The sequence below is a fragment of the Sceloporus undulatus genome, chromosome 4, assembly GCF_019175285.1.
Source record: "Sceloporus undulatus isolate JIND9_A2432 ecotype Alabama chromosome 4, SceUnd_v1.1, whole genome shotgun sequence".
In the NCBI taxonomy this organism is placed as follows: Eukaryota; Metazoa; Chordata; class Lepidosauria; order Squamata; family Phrynosomatidae; genus Sceloporus; species Sceloporus undulatus.
Window position 1 is genome coordinate 245982063 of NC_056525.1, and position 12824 is coordinate 245994886.

Sequence of the window (12824 nt, forward strand, 5' to 3'; positions counted from 1 at the left end):
TAGGTTTGCCTTAAGATCGTCATAAGTCAGAAACTACTTACACACACTCTGATTTTGCAATGCCATCTTGAGCATGGGTGTAAAGCATATTTGGGGGCGGGTCACATTTCCCATGTTGTTGTTAAATCTGCCCTACTGCATAGCATAAAAAATATTTCCAAAGTGCTTTAGAAAACCCAAGCATTGGGATCTGCAGGGGAGGTTTTCTTTTGTCTCTCAATAGTGTGTTCTCCTCTCTTGTGGCACCCTGGTTGAGAAATGCTCTCCTGACTGGTGAATATGTTGGCCTCATTTTAGCACCAAATTACACAGTGGCTCTTCATCCAAGGTTTTGGGGAGAAAGAGTGGCACAGAAGTTAGACTGTTGCATTGGGATCCAAGTTCTAGACCCCACTGACCATGAAATTTACTGGACCATGTTGGGCCCATCATTCTTTCTCCAACCTGACCTACCTAACAGGGTTGTTGTGAGGATAAAACTGGGAGAGTAGACTCATATATGCCATTTTGAGATCCCTGGAGGGACAATGAAGTATAAATACAACAAATGTTCATAATTAAAGGCAGAAGTGATCATATTTTGATTTTAACCTACCAGGTTGAATTTAGTACTGTATTTTATCTTGTTCGATTTCTTAACTTTTTTTCTTATTATTAAAAACCTTCTTCCAGTCAGATGGACCATTTTGGTTCCCCAGATCCAAAGTCAGGTACAGACTTTACACAGAACTAGACATTTAAAGTGTGCATTACAGAACATTCAACTGTATTACAAAGTTGGGATCATCAGTATATTCAACCTCTCTGTTTGAGTGTGAAAGAAACACTCCATACACAAACCTTTATATCAGAATCACACAACATTTAAAAGCCCAACCCTCCCTCACCAGTGTGAAAAAGCCTGATGACACAAACATGTTTTGACCTGCTATTGAAAGTTGATCAGGGATGGGGCTATCCTGACCTCTTTAGGGAGGAGTCCCCAAGTGTGGGAGCAGCCACCAAGAGGGCCCTTTCTTTTGTTCCCACCAAAGGAGCCTGAGAAAGTGATGGGACAAAGAGATGAGCCTCTCCAGATGATGTTAGTGATCTAAAGGTAAAGGTAGTCACTTGACGTGAATGTCTAGTTATAACCGGCTAGTCATAATCAACTAGTCCTCATCTCCATTACCAAACCAAAGAGCCAGTGTTGTCCAAAGATGAATCCAATGGTCATGATGCACTGAATGCTGTTACCTTCTCACCAAAGTGGTGCCTATCAATCTACTTGCATTTGCATTTGCATGCTTTCGAACTGCTAGGTTGGCAGAAGCTGGGACTAGTGACAGCAGCTCACCCCATCATGCAGCACTCGGGCCTTGAACTGCCAACCTTCTGATCTTCTGATTGTCAGAACTGGCGTCTTAACCACTAAGCCACTGCATCCCACTCTTAGTGCTCTACTGGGCTGATAAAGGTGATGCAGTCTTTCAAACACCATTCAGATAATCAAGCCTTTTACCTGTGAAGTCACCTGGCTCAGGGTAGACTCCTGGAGCACCTATATTCGCTGGGATATCCATCATGCTGCCTACAGCTGCTGCTGCCATGGTGGTCATAAGAAGAGCTGCTTGATGTGGGGTCCCCCCATGTCCATTCTCAACAGTGGCAGAGCATCACATTGAGGCCAAAAAGCAGGTGAGGCACCTTCTCTCTTCTTTAGCATTGCTGGCTCTAATGATCCTTCCTGATGGGCACAAAAGGTTTCCCTATACCTCCACGTTCCCTTGAGTCCACCAGCAAGTTCTACCCGTCCCTCCAGTTTCTTACTTTTGTGCATAGGTGTGCATGCAGATTAAATAGAGGCTGGGTGGCCATCTGTCGCGGGGTGCTTTTGATTGTGAGTTCCTGCATGGCAGGTGGTTGGACTGGATGGCCCTTATGGTCTCTTCCAACTCATTCTATGTTTCTATGATTCTGTTATAATCCACAGTGCACGCTGAGATGCCGTGGACAGATTCATCACAATCCACTAAAAAGGAACATTGTGCAACTACTGCCTAACTCCATGAGTGTAAAATTACATTCCATTTCCTCAGTGTAGGCTCTCAGCCAATATCTGCTCCATCTGCTATCTACAATGAGAAAGTGTGTCTCAATATGATGAGATGCCTTGCTGAAAAAAATCTGGCAACCACAGTGAAGGATTTTTTTTTTCATTTTTATTTTGTCTTCTGTGTGAGAATGGCAAGCACTTCTCTACACTTTGCATAAGAAACATGAAACTTGCTTCTTTTCCCTTTGTCAAGCAAACAGACAGGGAGTAAAGCACACAAAAAAGGAGGAAAAGACTATTAATCATAGAGATGTAAACCATCCATCTCATACTTCTCCTTTGTAAAAGTCCATCCAGTAAGCAGTCACAGTTGTTTATTTGTGTATGAATTGTTTGTGCAATTTGCAAAAGAAAAAAAGAGCACTGCAACTGTGCATATTTCTACAAAAACACGCAAAACTGTCTTGCATCTTGCTCAGAAAGGGGAAAAATTGTACATTTCTTTTTCTCCTGAAAAAGAAACAGGTAAGCATTTACATCCGTTGCAAAAAAAAGAGGTAATCTCTAAAATAAAGATCACCAGTGCCTAAATACGCTAAAAGGCACCAGATCTCATCTGTCCTTGGAAGCTAAACAGGGTCAGCACTGGTTATTACTTGGATGGGAGAACGCCAAGGAATACCAGATGCTGCAGGCTACATTTCAGATGAAGGAACTGACAAAACCACCTCTAGTGTCCTTTGCTTAAGAAAACCCTATGAAATCCAGGGAGTTGACATGAGTCAACAGATGACCTGAAGCCACACACAAACACACAATGTTTATGACTAGTTGTATGGCCCAGTTTGAATGCAAAATCAGGATTTTCATAGTAAATTATATGCATGTTCTGTCTAAAAATCAGGATCTCACTATTCACAATCACCAATCAATAATGTATTGCTCCAAACTCAAACATGCCGCTGCACTGTGTACCCTATCTATTTCTGCAAATTTAATTCTGTTATGAACTGAAGAAAAAGAGAAGGAAAGGAAAAAGGAAAGAAAGAGGAGTTTTAATCTTTCCATCATTCTGGGCTCATCATTTGGAAGAGAGCTGGTTTCCTTCATTGCGGATTCCAAATTTATGAGCCACTGCTATTGCTGGAGCTCCCTTTGAGGAGAAATATATAAATGTATCAAGGGCTGGAACACAGTGCGAGAATAACTGTGCAAGCCCTTGGCTTCGCTTGAGCTTCCCGCTGTGCATGTCAGAGGTCAACCAGAAGATCTATAGAGGGAGGATTCCCTCCTACCTTTTCTCCCCCTAAAATCACTTTGGCTTTAAGCTCATTTCTGCCCTTTTTCTCTCTTTTGTCTCTCGCTCCTCTGTGAAGCGTGGCACGTTCTCAGAGTCCTTCAAGAAAAAGTGCCAGAGAGTGTTTCAAGAAGTGAGATGTCAAAACTCTTTCAAATTACTCACTGAAAATGACTATTGAAGTAGAGATGTCAGAAATGATGTCTCACACTGTGTACGATATACTGCGGAGTCTCACAACTCCAGGCTTGCTTGGATGAAGTGGATCATTAAGAATCACTCCAATCTGGATTCCGGCCCTCTCTGGTGACAGAAAAAGGCTTTGGTAGGTATGGGGAATGATCTATGTCAACAACTGAACAGGAGGCGTATGTTTCTGTTGGTTCTGCTAAACCTCTTGATAGGATTTGATACCACCACAGAATCACAGAGTGGGTTGAGACCTCATCCAGTCCAACCACATTCTGACATGCTAGCACCTATTTGCTCCAGCAAATACAACTTTGGATGCTCTCCCTCCTGTGTGGACTCTGGATTTACTCACACCAGGGCAACAAACCCCTATTTTTTGTAGATAACACTATGTTCCCAGACACAGGTGCTGGGAGTCTGTTGTCCATGGCTATTAATTTATGGACTCAGTACTAGGGACAAGCCACTGGGTGGCCTTGGGCAAGTCACACTTTCTCAGCCTCAGAAGAAGGCAATGTCAAACACTGTAAAATCTTGCCAAGAAAATCCTGTGATAAGTTCACCATAAGTCAGAAATGTCTTGAAGGCACACAGGAACAACAGATTGCCCCCTATGCTTTTAAACATTTGCATGAAGGCTCTGGGAGAGATCATCTAAAATTCTAGAGTAGAGTCTCACCTCAATGATGACAAAAGGATGATGATAATCTCTCTCTCTCTCTCTCAACATGGGATTGGGGTTACGATACAGCTTGAGAATGGGAATGGATAGTTCATACAAGACTATGGTAAGAACATTCCCAATATCAAAGCTATGATTTGGTTTTATGTCTGGACTACAGCTTGGAAAAAAGCTTTTGGACTATAACTCCCCAAATTCCCCAGCCAACATGGCCATGGATCTTGGGTGTGAACCTAGTCAGTGACAAAGCCAGTCCTATGGACTTCTTTTTTCAGTTGTAAAATTGTTAACAATATTGCAGAATATTCCACCTGTATGATCAAAACTCAGAATACTAGAAGCTCAGGTCCTGTCACAAACAAAACACTTACTTCCCTATGTAAGACATTTGCAAGAGAGATAGTCGCCTTTTATCATAACAGATCTTTTGTTTGCCTGGATCAAAACTGGCATCAGCAGCTCCACAGGGCCTCTAACAGAAATCTTCCATCATCATCTGATAAATATTGAGTCTCCCAGAAATTCCAAAATCCAAAATTCTCCAAAAACCAAAACTTTTTTCATGTCAAATAAATAAATAAATAGTGATACCTTTGCTTTCTGGTGGTTCAGTGAACACAAACTTTGTTCCGTGCAAAAATTATTTTAAAATGTTGTATAAAATTACCTTCAGGTTATGTGTGTTAGGTGTATATGAAACATAAATGAATTTTGTATTTAGACTTAGGTCCCAATGCCAAGATGTCTCATTAGGTACATATGTGCAAATACAGGTATTCCAAAATAAATCCAAAACTAAAAAAATCCAAAACTTCTGGTCCCAAGCATTTTGGTTCAAGGAGACTCAACCTTTACTTATTTGACCTGGTTGTTTCATTTCACATGTGGATATGCTTATTTTGGAATAAAAAGTTTGCTGAAACATGCCAATATCCTGTTTAATTTTTGCAGCATAGAAACTCCTCCCTATTCCTTTCATGTTATTTCTGTCTCTGGTGTAAATTTCTTGTTAAAGAAGTGAAGCCCAGGAATGTATCAACATTAATTGAGACACACCTATGTTTGTTCCCAAAACATTACTGTCTGAATAGGACTGTGGACAGTCGTGCTAACAGGCATAAAGATCCATTGCCTCTGGCCTCAGGGAGTGTTGAGAAGGACTCAGAGGACTGAAGACAATGTATCTTGTGAGCGCATGCCCTTCATGTTTGCACATTCCTCCAGGCATTTTGGAAAAGCTGCTGTGAACAGTTGTTTTTTCCCCTTTTTGCATAGACTGTATGTCCTATTGTTGCTATGTAGATCAGCTTCTCCATATATGTCTCCCCAGCGGCAAAATGCACAGGACCCACATAAAATTTATCCGAGTTTATTTACTGCCTCACATCTGTAGATCATATCTTCTGCTGCAATTTTTGTGTCTGGGTGTGTGCCTTCAAATTGCCTATCCACTTAGGGCGACCCCTTGAATTTCATAGGGTTTTCTTAGGCAACAAATCCCCAGAGATGGTTTTGCCAGTTCCTTCCTCTGAAATATAGCCTGAAGCACCTGGGATTTGTTGGTGGTCTCTGTCCAACAGCATTTTACAGCCTGTACTGTATTTGCTTTTTGGGTTGGGGGACGATATGGAGGAGATCTTCTCTTGCATAATGAAGTAGTACAGTCCAAGCAAAGCTCTGCCTTCTGACACTGCCATTTACATGATCTGGCCCTGCCTGACAACTTTAAATCATTTACCTTTTGGCAAAAAAAGAAAGCAATCTTCCTTCTTCTTCACAGTCTTCCACCCCTTCCACGCACACAAAGAGAAAATAAAATAATGTTGATTCCAGAGAATCTTAATAATTACTAAACAATGTTTGGTTTAATCTGTTGAGCTTATCTGTGCATGCATTCCCCGCCTTGCTTTAAAGAAATAATAACCGAAGTCTGTTGTTTATTGATATCTATTTACCGTTGTGCCACATTGCTCCTTTCTTTCATTTCCTCCCTGCACCCTACATGTTGAACAGGCTTAATATAGCAACACACTAAGCAAACACAGAATTATTACATATTTCAGTGAACAGCAAAATTAAAATCGTAGTCGTTTTAGAAGTTCTGGCATCGCCCACTGCCTCATTGCTGTTGAATTACAAATACTGTACTAAAATGTGTATGCTGCGGATTATATGGAAAGAGTTGTCTTAATTTGATATAAACGGTATAATGTTGGACTAGGACCTTGGAGAACTGCTTAGCCTCAGGGATTATTTGGGGCAATTTCTCTCACTATCCAACCTACTCCAAAGTTCTACCAAGGCAATGGGAACAGTGTGTGTGTGTGTGTGTGTGTGTGTTAACTGGCTTCAAGTCACCCTGACTTATGGTGATCCTATGAATAAGATATCTCCAAGACACCCTGTCATCAATTGCCTAGCTCAGGTCTTGCAGACTCCAGGCATTAGCTTCATTCATTGAGTCTTTCCATCTGGAATGTGGTCTTCTTCTTTCCTACTGCCTTCTAACTTGCCTAGCATTCATGCCTTTTCTGGTGAGTCATGTCTTCTTATGATGGGGCCAAAGTATGACAGCCTCCGTTTCATCATCTTTGCTTCTAGGGAGAGTTCAAGAGCAATGTACAGTTAAAATGCATTAGCTTGCTCCCCAAGTTATTACAAGGAAAGAAACTCTAGGGTCATTCATACATTGCTTTTAGTGCAACTATGGGAATAATCTCACTCACATATTCCAGGTTTGTTGTTAACACTATGGAACTGCATTTATAAGCATCTCTGCATGTCCAGTTACTCACACATCTCAGCACTTGAATAAAGGTGGAGTTGATGATGTGACTGTATTTGAAGCACATTCAAGTTATGTAGTCTTATCCCAGTTTATCACAGGTCTATCTGCACCATCAGTTATTCATGCAGCTGAGATTGTGAATCTTTTAACTTGTAAACAACCCCCCCAAAAACCTTAATTGGATGCATTTGAAATGCATGTCATTCAACTTATTTTCACTGTCTGAACTTTTTCACAATCTGAATAACCCTTCTGAGACAAGACAAACAATGTCATGTCAAAAAAGTAAAATATATCAGCATCCCTGTGTTACAAGGTGTTTTGATGATTGCCAACCTGGATTGTTTTAAAAAGATATTAAAGAAATTCATGGAGAACTACATCAATGATGCCTTGCCTTGTCAGGATGGCTGTACAGGTTACCTACAGGATCACCTTCTCCAGTACACTCCGTCCTGTAAGATCAGGTCTTCTGGAAAAGGTTTGCTCCAGCTGGCCAGGACTAGACTGGAAACAGTTTGCCTAAGGACTTTTTTGTTTGCTGCCCCCAGATTGTGGAATGACCTGCCAGAAGAGATACAACAGATGAAAACGCTGACGGCATTTAAAACAGCATTAAAAACGCATTTCTTCTGGTAGGCCTATCCAGTCCATTTTAAATCATGACTTTTAACCTGTATATGAATTCTTATAAGTGTATTTTAATGATTTTATAGTATCATATTTTTGCTGTGGATTTCTGCGTTTTTAATTGTGCGTTGTATTTTAACAGGCTGCACGCCACATCAAGCCTTGAGGAGAGGTTGGAAAGATATAAAAATTATTATTATTATTAGTAGTAGTAGTAGTACTACTAGTAGTAGTATTTTGGCTGTCAAAATCAGTGGCTGGGGAACATGGGCCAAAAGGTGCAGTTGAATTCATGAGTTCAAAATGTTGGATCATCTTTACATCATGGTTTATGATCCTTGGTTTGTTCTGGGCCCAATGGGAGACTATGGTTAACTGAAGACTTCCTGGTTTGTAGGAAAAGAGAGGAAAAGCTGTTCACATATCCAAAAAATTAAAAAATAAAACATCTCGTGCAATAAACCTACTTACTGGTAGAGATAATTTTATACATACATTGTTTGAATACAGAAAGAGACAGAAAGTGCTCTTGTAATACTCTTCCTTTTTACTGATGGGTGCATTTTGCTTAATGTTTTTTTCCCCTCCCCCTACCATATTCTGAAAGCATTATTAGAACATGTGCCATTTTCCTTAACTCTACACAAAATAATTATGGGAGAAAGCAAAGGCCAGCCAGGGGAAGAGAAGTAATAAAATAACCACCACAAACACTGCTAAGAATCGGGAATGGTTTTTTGATGACTAGAAAACAACCCCTTCTCAAAACACACACTCCATCAGTAGGGATGCAAATGTATATCAATTGCATCTTCCCAGGCAGGAACAACTAATTTTAACCCCCCCCCCCTTCCTTGCTATGGGAAAGTCATCAAAAACTGTAATTTTTTTTTGAAGTCTATTCACAGTTTACACAACCAATAAATAAATAAACAAACAAATAATGCTTTTTTGTGTGGAAATTTGAAGGTACACAATAACAATAAAACAGACAAGGACCAGAAATAAAGCTGATTCAGCTGTCCCTAGCTGTAGCGCTATCTAAAAAGCCATGCACAGGATAAAAAGCCAAATCAACAAATAAGAATTCTGTTAAGATGTGACGGGTCCGAGTGTGCATTGCTTGTCATTTTTATTGTTTGCATTCAAGTCAACTAAAACTCACAGCAAGTCTTTCATAGATTTTTTTTTTTGCAAGATTTATTCAGAGAAGATTTGTCATTGCCGTTCTCTGGGACTGAGAGAGCATGACTTGCCCAAGGTCAACCAGTGGGTTTCCAAGGCTGAGAAGAGATTTGAACCCTGGTCTCTAAGAATGTTCATCCAGCACTACATAGCGCTGGGTCTCTTTGTTTGACAACCTAAGAAAGGTCACACTGAGTGTCTTACTTCCTAACGAATAACAAGAGGACTTTCGTATTACGGCCCAAAGGCATGCCTTGTTTTGGATTGGCCATTTTGTCTCACCACCCTCGTCTTACTTCATGCCATCCAGATTGCCACAGCCCACAAAGCCTTGGCTTGTCCCAAAAGAGAAAGAGAAAAGAGAGATGACCCAAATATATGGCTGACTGAGCATGTCAGTTCAGATTTCATAGAATCTTAGGCCTGTTACAGACAGCCAAAATAAAGCTGGTTCGAGTCACTTTGGAGGTATGGTATTTCAATGATGCATGCATCCAAAGAGTCCAAAAGTCACACCAAAGCCACGCTCCGGTCCTAAGGACTGGAGTGCAGCTTTGGTGTGGCTTTTGGACTCTTAGGACTTATGCATCATTGAAATACCATACCTCCAAAGTGACTCGAAGCAGCTTTATTTTGGCCTGTCTGTAACAAGCCATAGAAGAATTGCAGAGCTGCAAGAGACCCCAAGGGTCATCCAGTCCAATCCTCTGGCAAACAGGAATCCAAGCACTCCTGGCTGATGACCAACCATCTTCTGTTTTAAAATGTCCAAAGAGGAGACTCCATTACACTCTGAGGCAGCATGTTCCATTGTCAAACAGCTCTTATCACCTGGACGTTTTTCCTAATGCTTAAATGGAATCTCTTTTCCTGTAGTTTGAATCAATTACTCCATGCCCTAGCCTCTGGAGGTGCAAAATACAAGCTTGCTCCATTCTCAATATGATATCCCTCTAAATATTTAAACATGGTAATCATGTCACCTCTCAACCTTTGCCTTCCCAGGCTAAACATACCAACTCCCACGACTGCTAAAGAGGCACTCTATTGGTTATTAACAGGAGGATCCTACATTTTATCCTTAGGAAATAACTCTACAAACAAATCAGATCACTCTTGATATTCCTTCCAAATGTTACAATTAATATAAATAACTAAAGTAAGGGATCTCAATAGGAACAATCTATACATGTGGAATACCCTCCCCATGGAAGTCCAACTAGCAGTGATGTTGGTTTCTTTCCATCCCAAGTCAAAGCACAGGCTTTGAGGCCAAATTTATTTCCCCCCCAAGAAAAACTGGTATATGTGCATGGCTTAAATTCTTTTAACATCTTCAGCTCTTTCAACTTTATTATTTGTTTAATATGTTTTCATTCTCTTTGGATTATTTGTGTTGCTTTGAACACAGCATTGTTCTAAATGGATGAAACTGTTTTCACTTATATGGTGCCCAGAGATCCACAAAAGAGTGGAGGATATAAGAATTTTAAAATATATAAAGAAATCTGGAAGGCCACACATGGCATAATCTCCAACCTCTAATCTTCCTTTGCTATGAACAACCAGGGAATACCGTTGGTCTCCAAGAACACAGGAGGTTCTTCAAGCCAAGGGGGAAAAGAAGATGAAGATACCCTGGGGAATAAGCCCTTCAAATTGTCAGACTTTTTTTCTGATCTGAAACACAGCAGTAAGGACACATTTGTCCATCAGGAGGGGAGCCAATCTCTAGAGAGTATGACAAGAAAATCAAGACAGGAGAACATCAGTCAACTTCAGGAAAGTCAGTCCAAGACGTCTGAGGGCTGTCACTCCCCGCATGCATTTTTAAAAAGCTGCCAAGGAAGTGAAGCTTTAAAAAGAACCATGATCCAGATAGATTCCTGGTCAATTTCTTTAAAATATTTAGCAATCTTCTGCTGGAGAAAGCTTATGCCTCTTTTTGACAAGATGGATAAACAAAAGCTTCACCTGCCTTCTTATTTTTATTTCATTTTTCCCCTGTACAATGAAAGCAACAGCCATTCAGCTGAACTATTGTTTGGAATATATACTTCAGGCCTAACCAACGGAGAAAACAACTGGGCCAAGAAGGATTGGAGAGAATCTGCTCTGTGGGACTGGCATCTATAGTTTTTGTGGGTTTTTTGTTCTGTGTGGCCATATTATAGAAGAGCTTATTCCTGATGCTTCACCAGCCTCTGTGGCTGGCATCTTCAGAGAATGCAATCTTTGGAGATGCCAGCCACAGATGCTGGTGAAATGTCAGGAATAAACTCTTCTAGAACATGGCCACATAGCCTGAAAAACCCACAAAAAACTAAGAAGCCACTCCTTCTGGTGACCCAGTTCAGGATCGTGGCAGTGGCCCAGACTGGGACCAGGTAAATGTGGTTGCTGCAGTCCCAGTGTGAATTGCACCAGTGCAACCTTGCTCCGCTCCTTTGGGCCCGTCTGTTTCAGGCCTGAATCAGACATGTGTTGACTCATCATTCAAGTTTTAAATGAATAGCTCTACTCTACTTGGGACTTATCAACATAGTTGGACTCATAACTATGGCAGTTATGCAGTTCATGTTTAATGAGAGTAACTGAAAGGGGCAGAAGCCGAAATGTTTTGCAAATTTATTTATTAAGTTCCATTTGCTAATCGTTCAAATTGACATATATTTTAAGTGACAAAAGGGGAGGAAAAAACCATGTGAAGCCTCTGACTAACTGTAGCACACAAGCTGTTACAGGTATATAGACCCAATACCTCTCAGCAGTTAGGCAACATACCAACACATAGACACATGATTATGATAATTATCTTTTCAATTCATAAGCTTAATTGGTGGCTTTATCTTTATTGTACAACTGAAGAGCTTTTTCAGCTATTTCGGCTATTGTTGTTTGACATTTAATTGCTCCCTATGAATCTTTCTATGGGCTGATCTAGGTATCACAGTCCTAAACGAATAGCTTTGATGGGCACATATATCGGTATGTACCTTCATGATCTACAACACTGAATATAATACGGGTGTCTAATAATACTGTATGTAATTAGTTGATATTTAACAGTACCAACTGATAAAATAATGATCATAATTGTGTGTCCATGTGTATGTGTGTTGTTTAATCACTGAGCAGTATAGGGTCCATATACCTGTAAAATCTTGTGTGATATACAGTGACCCTGGAATCCAAAACAAAATTGCCCAAAGTTCTGTTTGTTTCTTTTTAAAAATAGCCTATAATCTATAGTCCATAATCTATAAATTGTTCCTGACCAAAATTATTTGGGCCAGAATACTGCATTACTGAATGGGAGAAAGGGGTAAAATCAGACAAATTATTGGGGGGGGGGGGGGGATTGACATATTAGGAGATAGGTGTTCAAACTGCACAAACTCAAATGTCTCACAACCCTGTTTGAAACAAAGCAGGTAAAAATTATGTGTCATTTGGAAAACATCAAATAGAGAGAGAGAGATTTTCATAATCTTCAAGATGGAACGCAAAGGTATGCCCAATATATAACAGCAGCAGGTGTCCACAGCAGACTAAACAAAAGAAATGTTGTTCTCAAGCATTCATAAGTGTTTATTTCAATCCCCTGTTTGAACATCACCACATGGATCAGAGCCAACTGTGCCATTTCTTGTCGTATGTATCTCCATCACAGCTGGGTTAACCATACAGCAATAAATAACTGGATAATATTCCACTCCATCAGCAGGCCCCAACACTGTTTCATAAGTACTGAATATCAACAAGACAGCACATTTTATCTGCCAACGGTGACTGTCAACGTTTAATGGCATGTTCTCCTGGCATGTATTAACCTTAGCTATTCAACTAACCCTTCGGCATCATAAGGATGCCACACAAGTCCATTATAGCCTGTTGAACTCATTCAGTCTTGTTGATTTATCAGTCGGAGGATTGTTAAGTTCTCAAGCGTGGAAAAACCAAAATTGCTCCTGCGCATTTGAAAGCCCATAAATGGATATTTCATTTAATATCA

The 12824-nt window shown here is 40.4% G+C and overlaps 1 protein-coding gene across 10 annotated transcripts in view; it reads right to left on the minus strand.

Annotated features, from left to right (window-relative positions):
• Positions 1–12824, minus strand: part of TSNARE1 (t-SNARE domain containing 1) — a 485050-nt gene that overhangs the window by 368491 nt on the left and 103735 nt on the right. Inside the window, exon 1 of one of the 10 annotated variants that reach the window (XM_042464557.1) lies at positions 7392–7558. The exons of the other annotated variants lie outside the window; for them this stretch is intronic. The gene's annotated coding sequence lies outside the window, so the exon portion shown is untranslated. Of the gene's footprint in view, positions 1–7391; positions 7559–12824 lie in introns of those variants that run through there. 10 annotated transcript variants of the gene reach the window in all.